The sequence below is a fragment of the Canis lupus genome, chromosome 6 (assembly GCF_011100685.1).
Source record: "Canis lupus familiaris isolate Mischka breed German Shepherd chromosome 6, alternate assembly UU_Cfam_GSD_1.0, whole genome shotgun sequence".
In the NCBI taxonomy this organism is placed as follows: Eukaryota; Metazoa; Chordata; class Mammalia; order Carnivora; family Canidae; genus Canis; species Canis lupus.
Window position 1 is genome coordinate 53,938,203 of NC_049227.1, and position 16,601 is coordinate 53,954,803.

Sequence of the window (16,601 nt, forward strand, 5' to 3'; positions counted from 1 at the left end):
AAATTATATATAGGGAAGGCAGTGCCTTATATTTTTTAGAGCTTTAAGTCCCCACAGCCATCGTGATCCCTCTACTTTGTATGAGATCATTCTTTTTCCTTTGATTTTTTGAGCTCAACAAGCATTCTTTGAAAAATCAAAGTTTCTTTTTGTTAAGGTCCCAGAGTGCAGTTATTTAGACTATGAAATTAAAAGTAAGGAAACATAGATATACTTGTTCGATGTCCTACAGTTTACAAAGTGCTTTCATACCACTTATTTTAAAATCCTATCAGGAATCTCAGGAGAGGGGATCCCTGGGTGGCGCAGCGGTTTAGCGCCTGCCTTTGGTCCAGGGCGCGATCCTGGAAACCTGGGATCGAATCCCATGTCGGGCTCCCGGTGCATGGAGCCTGCTTCTCCCTCTGCCTATGTCTCTGCCTCTCTCTCTCTCCCCCATCCTCTCTCTCTGTGTGACTATCATAAATAAATAAAAATTTAATAAATAAAAAAAAAATTAAAAAAAAGGAATCTCAGGAGATACAGATATTATTATTAACTTTGCTGTACAGATGAATTAAATGGATACTTTAAATACCAGTAATCACATGACTAATAAGCTATAGAGCCTATGGTATAAAACTTGTCCCTTATTCTCTCTTGTCACATTAAACCAGCTGGCTTGAGAAATGGATTAAAAGTAAAGAATATAGATACATAAAGGAAAAAAAAGATATGCATACTGGAGTCCAATTCAGATGAAGCTAAAAATCTGATATTGTAATTAAGTTAATTGGAGTTCATTGCTGTTCGCAACCAAAAGAATTTCTGAAAATAAAATAAAATAAAATAAAATAAAATAATAAAATAAAATAAAATAAAATAAAATAAAATAAAATAAATTAAAATAATGCTAAATAGATCTAATGAACAGTTTTTTGGTAAACTTGCATCTAATATTTATTAACATGTTTCTCAACAACAGAGAGTATCCAGAATGACGCCAATATAATACTTTAGTAATGCTAAACATTACATAAATTTTGGTGTTGGAACCCACAAGCCCAGCTGGTGTTTGCTTGTCTCAGGAGAAGGTTTTGATAGAGGAATGAGAAATACTTTGAGAGGTGCATATATGATTGGTGGTGAGAATGGGCCTCCATATCTTCAATTTACATAACACAGCCTGTTGGTTGTTTTGTGATTTTAAATAACAGACCTCATCTAATGCGTATAATATTTGTTGACTTTATTTTTTAAAGATTTATTTAAAAATAAAAATTAAAAAATAAAGACATTTATTTATTTGAGAGAGATAATGTGTGGTGGAGGTGCAGAGGAGAAAGAGTCTTATGCAGACCGCAGGCTGACTGTGGAGCCCGACTCCAGGCTCAATCTCATGACTCTGGGATCATGACTGAGCGGAAACCAAGAGTAGTAGGATGCTTAACTAATTGTGCCATCCAGGTGCCCCTAGGCATTATATTTTGGCAAATGTACCAATGTTTCATTTTTTTTTTAATTACAAATTATTCAATGTTCCTCTACATTCTCTCTCAGCACTGCACTACAACCGCAAACCCATAAACAAATTGACTGTTTTGACTGGAGGGGTAAGAGTGAGGTAGGTAGGCAACTGTAAGTGAGAATAAGAGATATAAAAAATCAGTAGTCCCATTTGGTCATGTCTGTTCCATCTAAGCGACTACAAACAGCCGTTCCAAAAGGTAAAACCTAATTTGTGGAGAGTTTGCCTTCCTCTGTATCTGGGATGCCTCCTTTAATTTTCAGTAACCTCATTTGCAAGAATTGAGTATCACACCTTTTCTTATATCATCCAAAACATAATATAGTGGAAACACATCACAAATAACCCTAAATAATTATTACCTTCTTCTTTCTTCCTAGGAAACCTCTTCCTGCTGCTAATAATGCAAACTGCTTCTGATTTATAGCTTCAAATACTTTAGGTAATACCAATAACTTTAGGGTCAGTAGTGCCTGCAGAGCATAGCCTTGTTAATCAGTCAAAATGATTTCATGTGTTTTCTTAGAAGCATCAGAAAGGGCAAAGGATTTATGGGTGATATCATTTTATGTGCCACTGTGGTGTACAATATTGTCATCATGTGTTAAAACCAGCAATGGTCTTCATTGATTTTAATCATAGTCATAACCACCTCATTCTCTCCGGGGGCCCCTCCCCATAAAAAAGATAAAAGAAATCTGAAGACATTTTATATGACAACTTAAAATACTTTTAGTCATTATAACTTTTTAAATGCTTTCATAGTCAGCCAAGATAAAGTGCCACTTCTCACAGATCATATGTCTTTCTCACTAAAATTCCAACTAGAGACACTTAAGGCTATTGAAATGAGAGCATTTTAAATGTGGACGGGGCTTAATAAATAACCACCTCTGAAGAGACTTATTTGCCTCATTTTTCCAGGAGTATTTTGTTTGTGTAATTTTATTCAAGAAAGAGCTTACATTTTACATGGTGATTCATTCACACATCAAAAATTCAATAAAAATCTTATAGCCAAAAAGATAGACTTACAGCAAAGGAGCAAAAGAAAGATAAGCTTAAATTGAAACATGTCAGAGTAGATCAGCTGCCCTTCCATCACCCTTCCAGTGAGCCAGATTCGCCTCTCTGGTAAGGTTGCTTTAGGAAAGGAGAAAGGCCCTCATCTACAGTTGTCTCAGTATAAGGGGAAGGCATTAATTAATTCATTTAACCAATCAATCATTTGTTCTTTTCACTCTTTCAACATTTAGCCAAACAAATATTCTATGGGATCACATCTGCATGCCTAGCACAGTATTAAGGTAAGATGCCAGAGGCTTCCATTCCAAGATTTTATGGCCTACTGGGGAAGATAGATACAAAAAATAGCAACTTAATATCTGCAAATGACTAGTACCCCAGAAGAGGTAGTGGTTACCTCTGCTGGTGATTAGTAGGTGGTAACAGGATCAGGTTTCACAGTAAAGCCTTTCCAGGGAAAGTTGTATTATTTACTGCAATATTCTCAGCCCCTGGCCTACCATCAAGTACATAGCAGGCAATTGTAGTTGCCAGAGGTACAATAGCTTTCTGCCTCACAGAGATTCCTTTGGTAGTCAAGTCATACAATTCTCCTACCTTAACTTCCACCATCTACTACTTCTTTCTTAGCTGAGTGATCCAAATGAATAAACATTTTACTCCTATTGGGCTGATCATAATACACTATTCACTGCTTAGTTCAAGAAGCACATGACCCAAGTTGGATAAACTAGGATTCTTCTCTGTTACTCACTTATTCTTTTTTAACTTTAGTTGGAAGAAGAAAGCCTTTCCTTTGGATTCTCACAGCCCATACCTAGCACCTAACAGAGATATATATTTAGTGGATTCTCAATATGTATTTGTTGAAAAAATGATTATATGGTGAGGAAGCTGTTAGAGGGTGAATGTGGAACTTCACGTAATTCATTTCACCACCTCATGAAGAAGCCCATTCTAGGAAAAGGATGTTGAGAGATAGAGAAGGAAAGAGAGAGAGAGAGAGAGTCTCAAAGGCACCTATAAGGCCAGGTCTGTCATCTTCAATACCCTCTCAACTTCTTGCCTCCCCCACTAACATGTTTCAATAAACTAATTCAAGTTATTGGCATCTGGGAGAGTCCTAACATATTATTCAATAACTTGTTGAAAAATTGGCTGATGATCGGATGAATTAATTAATGAACAGATGAAGCCTATCTCTGCAGAGGGCACAGTGACCCCAAAACAAGCAGGTGTGCCATAGTATGGCATGCTAAATATGGTATTTTAGCCATAGCAGATTTTCACCTTCTATGTGTATTGCAGGAGCTAGAAAGGAATAAATAATACTTCCCAAACTTCCTTGAAGCTAGAAGTCTGTTTATGAGTTAGATTTCAGTCAATGAATGACATACAGGCATGTGAGGTTTAAAAAGTGTGTGATTAAAAAATAAATAAATAATAAATTTGTTTATTATAAATAAATTAATTATTTTTTTAAAAAGTGTGTGATTGGGCATGTTGTTGCTTCTCTTTGTCCTGGTAGTTAGGTGGGGAGAAATACATTCTCTGATTTTCTGAGTCTGGTCATAAGCTTTCTGGGTGTGAGACAGCCATGGTGATGCAGGAGTAGTAGGTGGTTCCTTAAACTGACTCACAGGTGCAAGTGGGACACACTTACAATTCTGCAGTCTGATGGGTTCTCCTGAATTTCTTTCCTCTGGTCATTCCTACTGTTGCAAACTGCAAACTGAGTTCCTTTCTGTTAAAACATCTAGAAACTACATTAAAAATTCAGACTGATGGGCATAATATAAACAGGGATTATAAAAGGTCATGTGAGTTTCTGGAGGTGGGGAGGCAACATCATTCCCCAGGGGACATTTGGCAACATGTGGAGACTTGGTTTTTGGTTTTTTTTGTTTGTTTGTTTTTTTGTTTTTTTTTTCCATTAATCAGGAGAGGCTACTAGTATCTGGCATCTAAGGAGTAAAGATGAAGGATACTGCTAAGTATCCTATAATGCACAAGATGCAGGCCACACAATAAAATTATCCTGCACTAAATATCAATATAGTAAGGTTGAGAAATCCTGGACAAAAGTAGAATTTCAACAGGTTGTAGTTAGAGGCTTTTTATTATATAGCAGGACCAGATCCTAAAAAGTCACATATGGTATTCAAGAGTGTGAAAGATCTCTTTCCGACATCTTCCTGTTGGCCTTTTACCAAGTTTGGGAGGCTGAAAGCTCTAAATTTTTGCATTTTAGTGTGTAAAACTGAAAAGATTGCACTATCATGAATTTTTGCTATAAAGACTAGTTCCATAGAATTTTTCTCAGCCTTGAGACCAGTAACAGCCATTCACCTTAGTAAAAACTGCTTATAGGTGTTACATATTACAGTCTAATCATTGCATGGCGACAAATGTCTCTAATCTGGAAGACCTATGGAGAAAGTTCATATATACTATCACTTTGGGAGTTGTTTGGAATTGTTATAGACATTTAGTAAACAATCTATGAAAGGACATTAATTTTAGCTCTTATCACGTGGGTACAATTTCTGAAAAGTAAGTGGTTTAAAGCATACAAAACTAACAAAAACAAAAAATAGAAGACAGCATAAAATACCTCCTACGTATTTATATTTTTTAGTGAACAGAGATGAGCAAAATCTTGACAGAATATGAGACCGTCCTGATTGTTTATCATGGAAATAATTCAAGGGTTAAAAGATAGCTTCCCTTTGATAATCTGCAATCTCTGATCCTACTAAGGGGAATACAGAATGATGCCAGCAGAGAAGAAACAGGACAGTTGGGATCAAGAGATTTAAAGAAGCAACAAATAACAAATAAAAAATAAATTAAAAATAAAACAAAAGAGCATATCAAAAGTGAACTCTTAAATATTCATTTTGAATGACTGAGTTCACAGTGCTTTTCTGTGTGGTGCAGATGGCTCAGGGATTCAGGGCAAACAAAGCAACAATTTCTGTATACTCGCAGCTACTCAGCCATAATAGCCAGAGGCCCCAAACTCCAGGGCTTTGAGATGATTCAACCAAGTCCCTTTACCTGCCAAATTCCACTGGATCTATGCAGCCTCCATCATAATAACAAGGGTGAAAGGATAGAAGAAAACCTGAGCTGTCTTTGCTTTAACATCCACATAACATTTATCACTGGGGAATGACCTTTAAATTCCAATTACAGGTTCATTTATGATGGAAAAATGTTTTTGAAGGAGAGAAGAGACATACAAAATTTCTTAGTTTGATCCAAAATTCAAATTAAAAAAAATTAGACAACTGGAAGTTTGTACACATTTTAATCAAGCTGAAATTGTTAACTGATTACAGGGAATGGTCTGAGATGTTTAACTCTAAGAAGCAACCTGTTTCTTTGTTAGACACAGGGGTATGACCTCATCACACAGAGCTTATTCTCTGCATAATGGCTTGGAGAAAAGAAAGAGGTAAACTGCATCATCTTTCTGCCTGTCTTAGTGTCAGGGGAGAGCTAATACTCATATGGTATAATAAAAAAACAGTATTAAACTGCATCTTTGAACAATCAAAAACAATACACAAAATGGAATTCAAATAAAAGACTAACAGCATTTTCTGTAACAGGAGATAACTTTACCATTTACAATATATTAGAATGGTACATCAGACTTTTTATTTCACAGGGGTTTTATTGAGTGCCTATCATGTGCCATGCACTGTTAGGTGCTCCAGAAACATGCAGAAGTTAGTAAGAGAATGCCTTTGTTCCAAGTCTAATAGATAAGACCAAATCAGAAACAATACAGCAGTCCCCCTCTTATCTGCAGGAGTATGTTCCAAGACTTCTAGTGGATGCCTGAACCACAATTAGTACTGAACCCAATATATTCTATGTTTTTCCTATATATACATATCTATGATAAAATTTAATTTATAGGCACAATAAGAGATTAACAATAATCAAATAATGCAATTATAACAATATGTTCTAATAAAAGCTGTGTGAATGTGGTATCTCAAAATATACTGTATTCACCTTCCTTCTTATGATGATGTGAGATGATAAAGTGCTTAAGTGATGAGATGAAGTGAGGTGAATGATCTAGGCATTAGGATGTAGAGTTAGGCCACTTTGACCTTCTGACCACATGTCAGAAGGAGGAGCATTTGCTCCCAGACCACATTTGACTGCAGATAACTGAAACCACGAAAAGTGAAACCATGGGTAAGAAGAGACTACTGTCTAATAAAAGTCTGTAGGCAGCATATATTGAAGAGTTTCAAGCAAAATTTCAGAGACCATAATGCCATGAGTTGAAAGATGTCAGGGAAGGTTTGATGGAGCGGGAGATATGAAAGGAATCTTGAAGAACTGTAAGAATTTGAACTGACAGAAATGAAGAGAACGTTTTGTTGAAAGAAGTCAGTAATACCAAAAGAAGCCAAAAAAGCAGATGGGTGTGTGCATGAATCAGTATATAGTGTGGTTTACTTGGAACTAATGAAATATGTAGGGACCTCATACAAAATATGTCTGGAAGGATTAAATCAAAGACACATGGACTTCTAGAGCTATGGCAAACTTTAGGAAACTATAGTTTAACTTTTTCATCCTACAGTTGAGATAGCAAAGACTTAGAAAAGATGAAATTATTTATGCAAGGTGATATGCCAGGGAGATGATACAAAATGGATTTGTGTCTCCTAAATGTCTACTCCCATTTTTGTTTCTTCTTTTTTTTTTTTTTTCTTTCCCTCTGATTTTTGTTTCTGTGCCAACTACAGGGTAATCTGGGTATCTGGATGTTCTTAAATACTGAGATAAGAAGGTTGTACTAATTACTTTCATTTGGTAAATCTTAAAGAGACACTAAAGATCTTTGATAATAGAAATGACATCATTGAGGATGAATCTGGGGAAATAGAGAAAGGAGATCAGAAGAAACGTTTTGTAGAGATGAAAAGAACAGATTAAAAAACAAAAACCCAAGATAACTTTTCACAGGTCTACTTAGCCTGTGCATAGACATAAAAATCACCTTTTATATATGTCTTTAATTTAGCTTTAACCAGCCTTAAGCATAGCTTTAAGAGTATGCATTGGTATACGTTTTGCAGAAATCAAAGATATTTAAATAGACAATGCATAACCCAATTGGTTATGAAGGTTTTGCTTGAATATATCACAGTTTTCGTAATTCCTGATTTAGTCATAAGCATATAAAAACCTTGGGTAAACAAATTACCCAAGAGAATTATGGGAGAACTCCAGCATTTATTAAACAGTCATATTTTATAAACTGTAGAATATGGTTTTGGGAATAGAAAACGGTATTTTTATTGTAGTTTTAAAATAATCTTTATTGTGAATTCATAATATTCTCCAAAGCCTAATAACACACATTGTATATATGTACAAATACATAAAATACATGCAACTTGTCTCTAATTTAAATAGCAATGAGAGAAATGTATTACTTACTTTGAATTAGCCCTAAATTAAAACTGGAACAGTTAAGTACAATAATTTCAGTCTAGGGCAAAATCATACTCAAATATAAGTTAATATCTACTTTGATTTTAGTCTCAAAAATCAATCATCATATTTTTCTGGTCTTACACAGAAACAAATAAGTCAATGTTTCATGTGAAACTTTTTTCACCAGAAACCCCTGAGAAAGTTCTCTTCATTCACATACCAAGCTCAATTACTGATATTCATGTCTTTCTTCTATTTTGAACATGTAATATATAAGGAAATATATTAATAAGCATTTATTTTAGATATAACTGAAATGAACTTAAAAGATTTGAAAAACTTTTAGACCATGACTTAAGTAAGGAATTTTAAGGCAAGAGTAAAAGTATTCATCATCTTAATAATAGATGCCATGTATTAAGTACTTACTAAAGCAAGTGCTTTGCATGCATTTTCTCATTTAGTCCTTTGAACGTCCTGTGAAGTACATATGGTTATTGCCTCATTGAAAAAGCTAAGTTGCTCAGAGTCATACATGTTGTAACCAGGTTTCATCTGGCTTCAGGCTCATCCTCCATTTAAACATTGCCACACTGCCTTCCATCAAAATGTTAAAATCAAGGATAGTTCAGTGGCAGGAAGAGGAAACACATTCAAGACAACTTGGGTAGAGGGAACTTCTGGAAGGAGATGAGGAAACTTTGTGGTAAGACCCAACGGTGAGAAAGATCATTGAATGTTTAAAGAAGGAAAATGGAATGGGAAAAGATTGCAGGGAGGAGCATGTGAAAAGCCTGGAGATAGGGGGTGGCTACATCAGGGAAGGCCTTGTCAGTCATGTATTCACAACACACATTTGGTGGGGAATCAGGCACATAGCATAGGGCTTAAGAACAGAGACTCTCCAAGCAGGTCTAGATTCAAAACACAGCTCCACTCTCAGCTGGTGTATGATCTTGGATAGTTGCTTAATTGTGTAAGCAATTGTTTCTTCTGTAAAATGGACACAGGGCAGTTTTCTTAAAGCTCGTGTGATGAAAAAAAAAAAAAAAAAAGCTTGTGTGATGATTAAGGTAACACATATAATGCACTTATCATGAGACACACATAAGATCTTCTTTTTATTAATACTTTTTTTTTTTAAGATTTTACTTATTTATTCATGAGAGAAAGAGAGAGAGAGAGAGGCAAAGACAGGCAGAGGGAGAAGCAGGCTCCATGCAGGGAGCCCAACGTGGGACTCGATCCCAGTCCCCAGGATCACGCCATGGGGTGAAGGTGGCGCTAAACCACTGAGCCACCCAGGCTTCTCACATAAGATATTCTTATAAAATGTTACTGATTGTTATCTGTAGTCTTTTTATTATGCATGATCATTATACTTGATCTCTCAATAGACCCTCTAAAAGAAACTTGCACTAGGAAACTGGTGTCAGCACCATCAAACATTTCTTCTATAGGAACTCCCCTATGTCATTATTCATGCTGTTTTTCGTTTTCATTCAACCAATATGAATTTACTGAACATGCACTATGTTTCAGATAGTGTGCTGGGTATTATGGATGCACAGATAATTAAAATAGGTTTCCTAACCTATTTTAGGAGAAGCTTGCATGATAAAGGGTAGAAGAAAATGATGGCTGCTATGTGGTAATATTTTCTATCAGGGGAAGGGAAAAGCAAAATGTTTGCTGGGCACTTATCACATTCCAAGCAGGGTACCATATACTTCTGTGTATTATTATCAGATCTTAGTCTTTATCAGAACTTGGTAAGTAGAGTTTTTTTTTTTTTTCCTTTCCTTCTAATAATAGAGAAGGAAAACAAGCTCAGAATAGTCAAATAGCTTGCTCAAGTTGACGCATTTACTAAAATGGCAATTTGCCATTCAGGCTCTCACTCTGAATCCAGGCAAGCTCTTTGCACCTATAATTCTTCCTTTCCAAGTCTCCAAACTGTACTGGTTTTACCTTAATAAAAAAGGACCAAAGTGAGTTTTGCGTTTAGCAACAGGAATTCATTGAGAATCTTGATGAAAACAGTTTAGTAAAGTGAAGGAAGATACTAACAAAGGACAGAATAGAGACAGTGGTTTGGAAGATACAAGGAGAAAGGGATTGTTTTAAGCTGTATTTTATTAGATCTTTCTATAGCAATGAACACTAATCTCTTCTCCCTTTTTTAGAGCATTTTCTTTCTTTGGTCACTATGTTCCAGACTCAGGGCTCCTCCTTTGCTGGAACCCTGAATCTAGTTCCAGTAAGGTAACCCTGAGCCATATATGAGATTTCATTTAATCTTCCAAGCAATATTTGAGATGGTTGTCATTGTTCCCATTTTACTGATGGGGGAAAAATAAAAACAAAACTGAAGTTCAGAGGAGGTAATTTAGCTACCAAGTCATAGAGGTAATAAATGATTGGTGTGGGATTAAGACAGGGGTCATTCTGACAGCAAAGGTCAAACATGCTTCCTACCACATCTGACCTTTTCAGGAGCTCATAAGGCATGAGATTAAACATGGGCCTTTTACCTGAGAGTTTCAAGACTCAGGTTCACTACCCTCCTCTCCATTTTACCTAAGTTATGGAAGGTTAATCCTCAATTGGACCAGTCTAAATATTAGGGGAGGCCAGATTTAAATAGCCAGCAGTTTGTCCCCATTAAAGTTTAGTCCAAGCTTCCAGGATTCTGCACATTCCCAACTCTTGAAAGGCAAATGAAAAAGACACCAAAAAAAAAAAAAAAAAGGAAACAAAAGACACCAATATGCACATTGCTCAACTGCTTGAGTAGAGATCATTGATAAATCTGCCACATATTGTAAATCTGACTGTAAGCTGTTCAAAGTTACTCTTGAAGTAACAAAGTTTTATCTTGAACATAAGAAAAAATGACTAATTCCCCCAAATGTTTGAAAAGCCTTGCCCAGAACTTCAGTTATAATGAATGAACTAGGGACACCTGGGTGGCTCAGTGTTGAGCATCTGCCTCCAGCTCAGGGCATGATCCCTGGATCCGGGATTGAGTCCCACATCAGGCTCCCTGCATGGAGCCTGCTTCTTCCTCTGCCTGTGTCTCTGCCTCTCTCTCTCTCTCTCTCTCTCTCTCTGTGTCTCTCATAAATAAATAAATAAAATCTTTAAAAAATAATAATAAATGAACTAAAATATCAACTATTACCTTACCTGGGTCATATGCTGACAGTGATCCCTCCTCCATTTCCTGAATTCTTCCCCTGCATATTACTTTAGATTTGCAGAGGTATGATGTGATAAGTGAAATCATACATGGAGTATAAGTGGGTCTCTACAATCAGCTATTTTAGAAGCTTTCATTTTTCTTGCCTTTCTTGGTTTCTGTAGTGATGATTAGACTAAAGTAGGGACACTTTTCAGTGGTAGAATTAAGACCTCTCTTCAGAGTAAATCCTTCTTTACTTTGCTTCCTTTCAAGTGCATGAGAAGAGTTGCTAGACAAGTTTATTTAATCACTTAGAATACGTCATGTTAACTCAAGGAAGAAGCAAAGTGCCTGAAAAGCCAGGATAAACTGTGCGTAACTTTCTTTTTCCCCTCACAAAATCTAGTTCCAATAAAAACCATCTTTACTGCCTCAGGCTAATGTGTAAGTTAGTGAGAGATTATGGTCTAGTTTTTATAGCATTTTATGTAGTATTTGACAATCCATAGGGACCTTGCCTGTTAGTCCTTTACAAATATAAAATGTAATTTTGAATTTCACTTCATCATGGTAATAGGCTATATAAGCTTTATTTTTAAAGCCTACAGACCATCCTGTCACCTCAGGGAACCTCAAACAACCTGACTTAATCACCTCTTAGTGACTCATTGTGCCCTGCCCACTCTTTTGAAAATATATAAATCCTAGTTATTTTTAGAGCCTTTTCTAGAAAATGAGGTTGATTTCTTGTACACACTCAGGCTAAGCATACACAGAAAAAATAGGTAGGAAGAGACTCTTTGTCTCCAAAGGATTGGATTATTTTCATATATTCTCTAGAGTGCCCCTCCTTCCCTTTTGCAGTAAAGTCTCTTAGGTACAGAAACTTGCATTAGAAGGCAGGCAGCCAATCAGCCAAATCCCTAATGGAAGAAAAATAAATAGTGGCAGTCACAGTGAGATGCTAAGGTGTGTACAGTATAGCTGCAGAGCTACACAGCCATCCTAAGCAGTAGGTAATTTGGTCAGTACATTGCTACAGAGATGAAACTATTTTTGTTAACATTTTATAGATGAGGGAAGGGAAACCCAGAGAAACTGACTTGGTCAAGCTCTCAAGGTTAATTCCTGGCAAGAGCTGAAACTGGGTCTTTCAATGTTTAGTTAACTTACCTCTCCAGTGTACCTCACTGCCATTTAAATTGTTAAACAATGTCCATACTTCCTAAACAGGTCATCTCTTGCCCCTTTTGTACTTATTTCTCATGTAATGAGATAGTTTAACTCATCATAACATGGTAACTGGTATTTAATAGTGAATACTAAGGTATTTGTTATTTCTTCCTGTGTGATACTCTGTGCTGAGTACTACAATGACACTTCCCATGTTGGAGCTTAACACTTAGAAGAGATACCTATGCCCCTTGCAGCTCTCATTGTTCCCAGCTAATGGTCCAGGATTGTGGTGGTCTTAGGCTAGATTTCTCCTAGGGGACTATGGACTCCATAGCTCAGATAAGCCATTTTAGAGCTGGACCACCTTATGCAATCTTGAAACCTGGGGTTACTTGTCCAGCGTTTGCTTCATCATAATATCACAATTTCCTGGCTTTCTACCCTGAATATCATTTATCCAATTTATAGATTGCAGAATTAGAATCCCAGCCTATGTAGCCTACCTAAGTTTCAGAATGTCAATACCTCGAAATCCATCTCGAGCTATTCCAGAGTTTCAATAACAGAATTCTAATATACACCTAATAGGCTGATGGAAAGAACTCTCTTTATTTTTTCTAATTTGCTTCTTTAAATGTGAATGCGTTATAACTTGCAGTTGAATACTTCCGTAAAGATAATTACATATGGCAAGACAGAAAAACTTTTTGAAAAAAAAAAAATTCCCTTGAATATGTGCCTGAATTCATTTACAACTGTTGCTGCTTTAAACACTTCAGGCAGAATAAGTGGATGGCACTAAACAGCTTAGCTGCAATTATTATGGAATGTCTGAGGTATAATTTCCCCTGCGGTTTTGTTAGGCGTACAAAATTCATAATTCTGATTTGTGGCAGGTACTTATTACCCATCACAGGTGGGGATATGCAAATATTATTCTAGTAGGGGTGAACAGCCTTTATTTCAGTATTCAGCTATTAACGAGATTTGTGAGTCTGGTACTCTGGGGCCATTTAATTAATTAGATGGTACAGATAAAATATAAATTGTTTTGTAGGCTACACAATTCCTGTCCTAGGAGATGTAAAACTGAGGCTAAATGAACTTAGTGTAGATTGATTTGTTGTTTTTTATATAGCTCCCAGTAAATGTAAATCCTGTTCATTATTTTACTGTATTAATTCCACTCATAATCTTCATATTCTCTAAGTTTCATTAAAATAGATGTTATGTATTTGACTGTTTTGTTAAGTGACTTTATCAGTTAATCTCCATGTCCATGGCAATAAGCAAATCCTGTATACGGAAAGAATGTATCTATGAGAACAGATCTTTTGTAAATTTTTCATATTCTCAAGTAAGTAAGCAAGTAAGAGTTTTTTGTTAATTTGTAATATTATGTATGTGGAAATAAAATCTACTAGAATAAATCCAGAAAATTGCATGACATTTTAAAAAGAGTGTTATTGGGGTCAGTCAAGAAATCGTACAACCTGTACAACTACCTACACATAAGGAGTATCCTTTGTCATGCATTTGATATCTCAGGGAGGTGAGAAGTTTATAGTTATTTGGTTAATGGTAACTAAGTTTAATTTTTCCTTTGTCTTTATATGCTTGACACTGGATGTCTAGCAGTGCTATGGTAAGGATTCGGGATCTTGCCTTATTGACATAGTGGCACAGTCACTGTAATTGATTATTGATGTCTGCCTTGGATGTGTCTAGAGTTGCTGTTTATGCTGGGTGTTTGCCATCTTTGGTTTATGTCTTTGGTGACAACTAAATTAAAAGCCTTTAATCATATTGTTGATTACCCTAAATTTGACAAGAATAAAAATGCACATATTTTGATTTCCTCAGAAGATACTCAATTGAAGTTATTAAATTTCATAGGAATCCCATCTTCTAATAAAACAATTTGGAAATGATTACCCCAATTTTATTTTGAAACTAGAAACTAATTATGGATGAATGAATAATTAGTTTATTAATAAATGACTGAATATTTTTTTTTAGTTAAAGTTGGGCTTACCTTAAATTTTACTTTGGGATAAAATACTAGTTTCTCTCTTCTGACCTTCAAGTTTTCATTTTAAAATTGAAATTCAGGCTAACAATAATAGTTTCTCTTTTCTCTGAGTCCAATTTTCTATCCTCTGCCAGCCTCCCTGTACTTTCTATCTCTTTTCATTTCTTAATGAAAAGCAAGTATATTTCTCAAAAGAAACATACTTTTAATACCTTGACTAAATAAAAGGAGAGTACATAAGAAAATGCAAGAATTGGAAAACAATTTCCCAAAGGGATTTAATAACCACATTTAAAATAATTGCAAAAGCAGAAGCCCACATATCATGTTGACAACCTTGAAAGCAAAGCAAAATACTTAAATGTGCAGATCTGAGAGTTCTGTGTTCCAGGTCAGCTTTCAGCAAATGCATTTTCAATCATCTCCTGTTAATCTTCATAGAAATCCAGGAAAAGATAAATTTTAGTTCTTAATTTTTTTTAAGATTTTATTTATTCATGAGAAGCGGAGAGAGAGAGAGAGAGGGAGAGAGAGAGGTAGAGACACAGGCAAAGGGAGAAGCAGGCTCCATGCAGGGAGCCCAATGTGGGACTCAATCCTGGGTCTCCAGGATCATACCCTGGGCTGAAGGCAGCGCTGAACTGTTGAGCCACCCAGGCTGCCCAAAAAGATAAATTTCATCAATTTAAAAAGAGATTCATAAGGTATTGCAACCATGTATTCTACATCTCCAAAAGAAAAAATTAAATGAAATGTGATAATTATTCAGATTCAAAACCTGTTAAAGAAGCCAAGACAAAGTTAAACAATTAGAAAAATATTTTAACAAAAAATATGCTACATTAACAAAAAAGGAATTATATACTAAAAGGTTGATCAAGACATTACTACTGAAATTATTTATGTGGTTTATATAGATGATAATGAGATGTGCTATTAATGGTGTATTTTCTGTAAAATAAAATTCTTTTGAGTTTGCAAACTTTAAGAATTAAATTGGGTATAAATGATAAAAACTAGATAACAATTGTGAAAACATTTTAGGATCTATTATTGATCCTAATCTGAAAAATATGTTGATAAAAAGGAAAAAAAAAACCCAAAGATGGAACAAATACACACAATATTAAATGTTAAGATTAATCCTTTTTACAAAATATCATACCCAAGGAAATATTTTAGACATAGACATAATTTTTTGTATTATTCAGGTTTCTCCAAAGTTTCAGGCCTTTGGTAGCACAACCAACTCAAAAGCTCTGCAGTTGGAATATTTGGAGAAAAAAGAAGAATCTAGTATACATGAAGGTCATTGAAGGGTCACATGAAGGCATTTGATGTGTGGATAGGAAGTAATGAGATGTTTTCTGATGGCAGAACTTTTGGGTACAGGTCAGAACCTGAACTTAACCTTATAGAGTTCAAAAAGGAGTTGAACTGGGTGGTGAATACATGTATTTGTCAAATCCCATAGAATTGTGTTTCAAAAAGAGTGACCTTTAATATATGCAAACTAAGAAAAAGAAAGCACTGACCAGGATGTCGAAGAGCAAATGGATTAAACTTTGTTACAAAAGTAGGACATATCAGCACTGAAGAAGATAAGGGGAAGAAGAGCTGACGTATGTAACTTTGAAAAATAGTATTCTGGCTGTAAAATTAAATTTTAAAGTTAAAGACAAAAATAAAGAAGCTATAAATCTAAAGACAGAAAGGAATTGTACATAAACACTGTACTCTAGTTGGCAATTTTTTTTCATGGGAGGACAAGTTAGTAATAATGAAAGGCTTTACATCTGTATTGAGGTTGATAAGTAAGTAAAAGGAAGCTGGATAGTGGGTGCCCGGTTCCTTACTGTTGGAGAAATAAGTTACAGATAAGAGAGGACAACTAGAATAAATTTCATGGTGGTGGATCAGAGTTGGAGACATCAGGGTGAACTCATGTTTAACTTAATATCGATACAGATGGTAGCTATAGAAACAATCACAGACATGTGTATATATCAGTTAGTAGATATAGAAGCAATCATACACATGTGTATATGCATAATTATGTTAGTATATATACGTGTATGTATTACTTAGCTCTCTTGAGAGATCCTAGAAGCAACAATAACCCACTAGTGATGAGCGCACATATACCTAGATCTTGGTTTCTAAATACCATTTTAATCAAATTAACTAGGTGTCATTGGAGACAT

At 35.4% G+C, this 16,601-nt stretch overlaps 1 long non-coding RNA gene across 1 annotated transcript in view; it reads left to right on the forward strand.

Moving 5' to 3' along the window:
* The window catches only part of LOC111096377, a 352,626-nt gene that overhangs the window by 121,520 nt on the left and 214,505 nt on the right, over nucleotides 1-16,601 (forward strand). The window contains exons 4-6 of the long non-coding RNA XR_005361180.1: nucleotides 1,888-1,949; nucleotides 2,764-2,814; nucleotides 8,571-8,724. This is a non-coding gene — a long non-coding RNA (uncharacterized LOC111096377). The remainder of the gene's footprint in view (nucleotides 1-1,887; nucleotides 1,950-2,763; nucleotides 2,815-8,570; nucleotides 8,725-16,601) is intronic.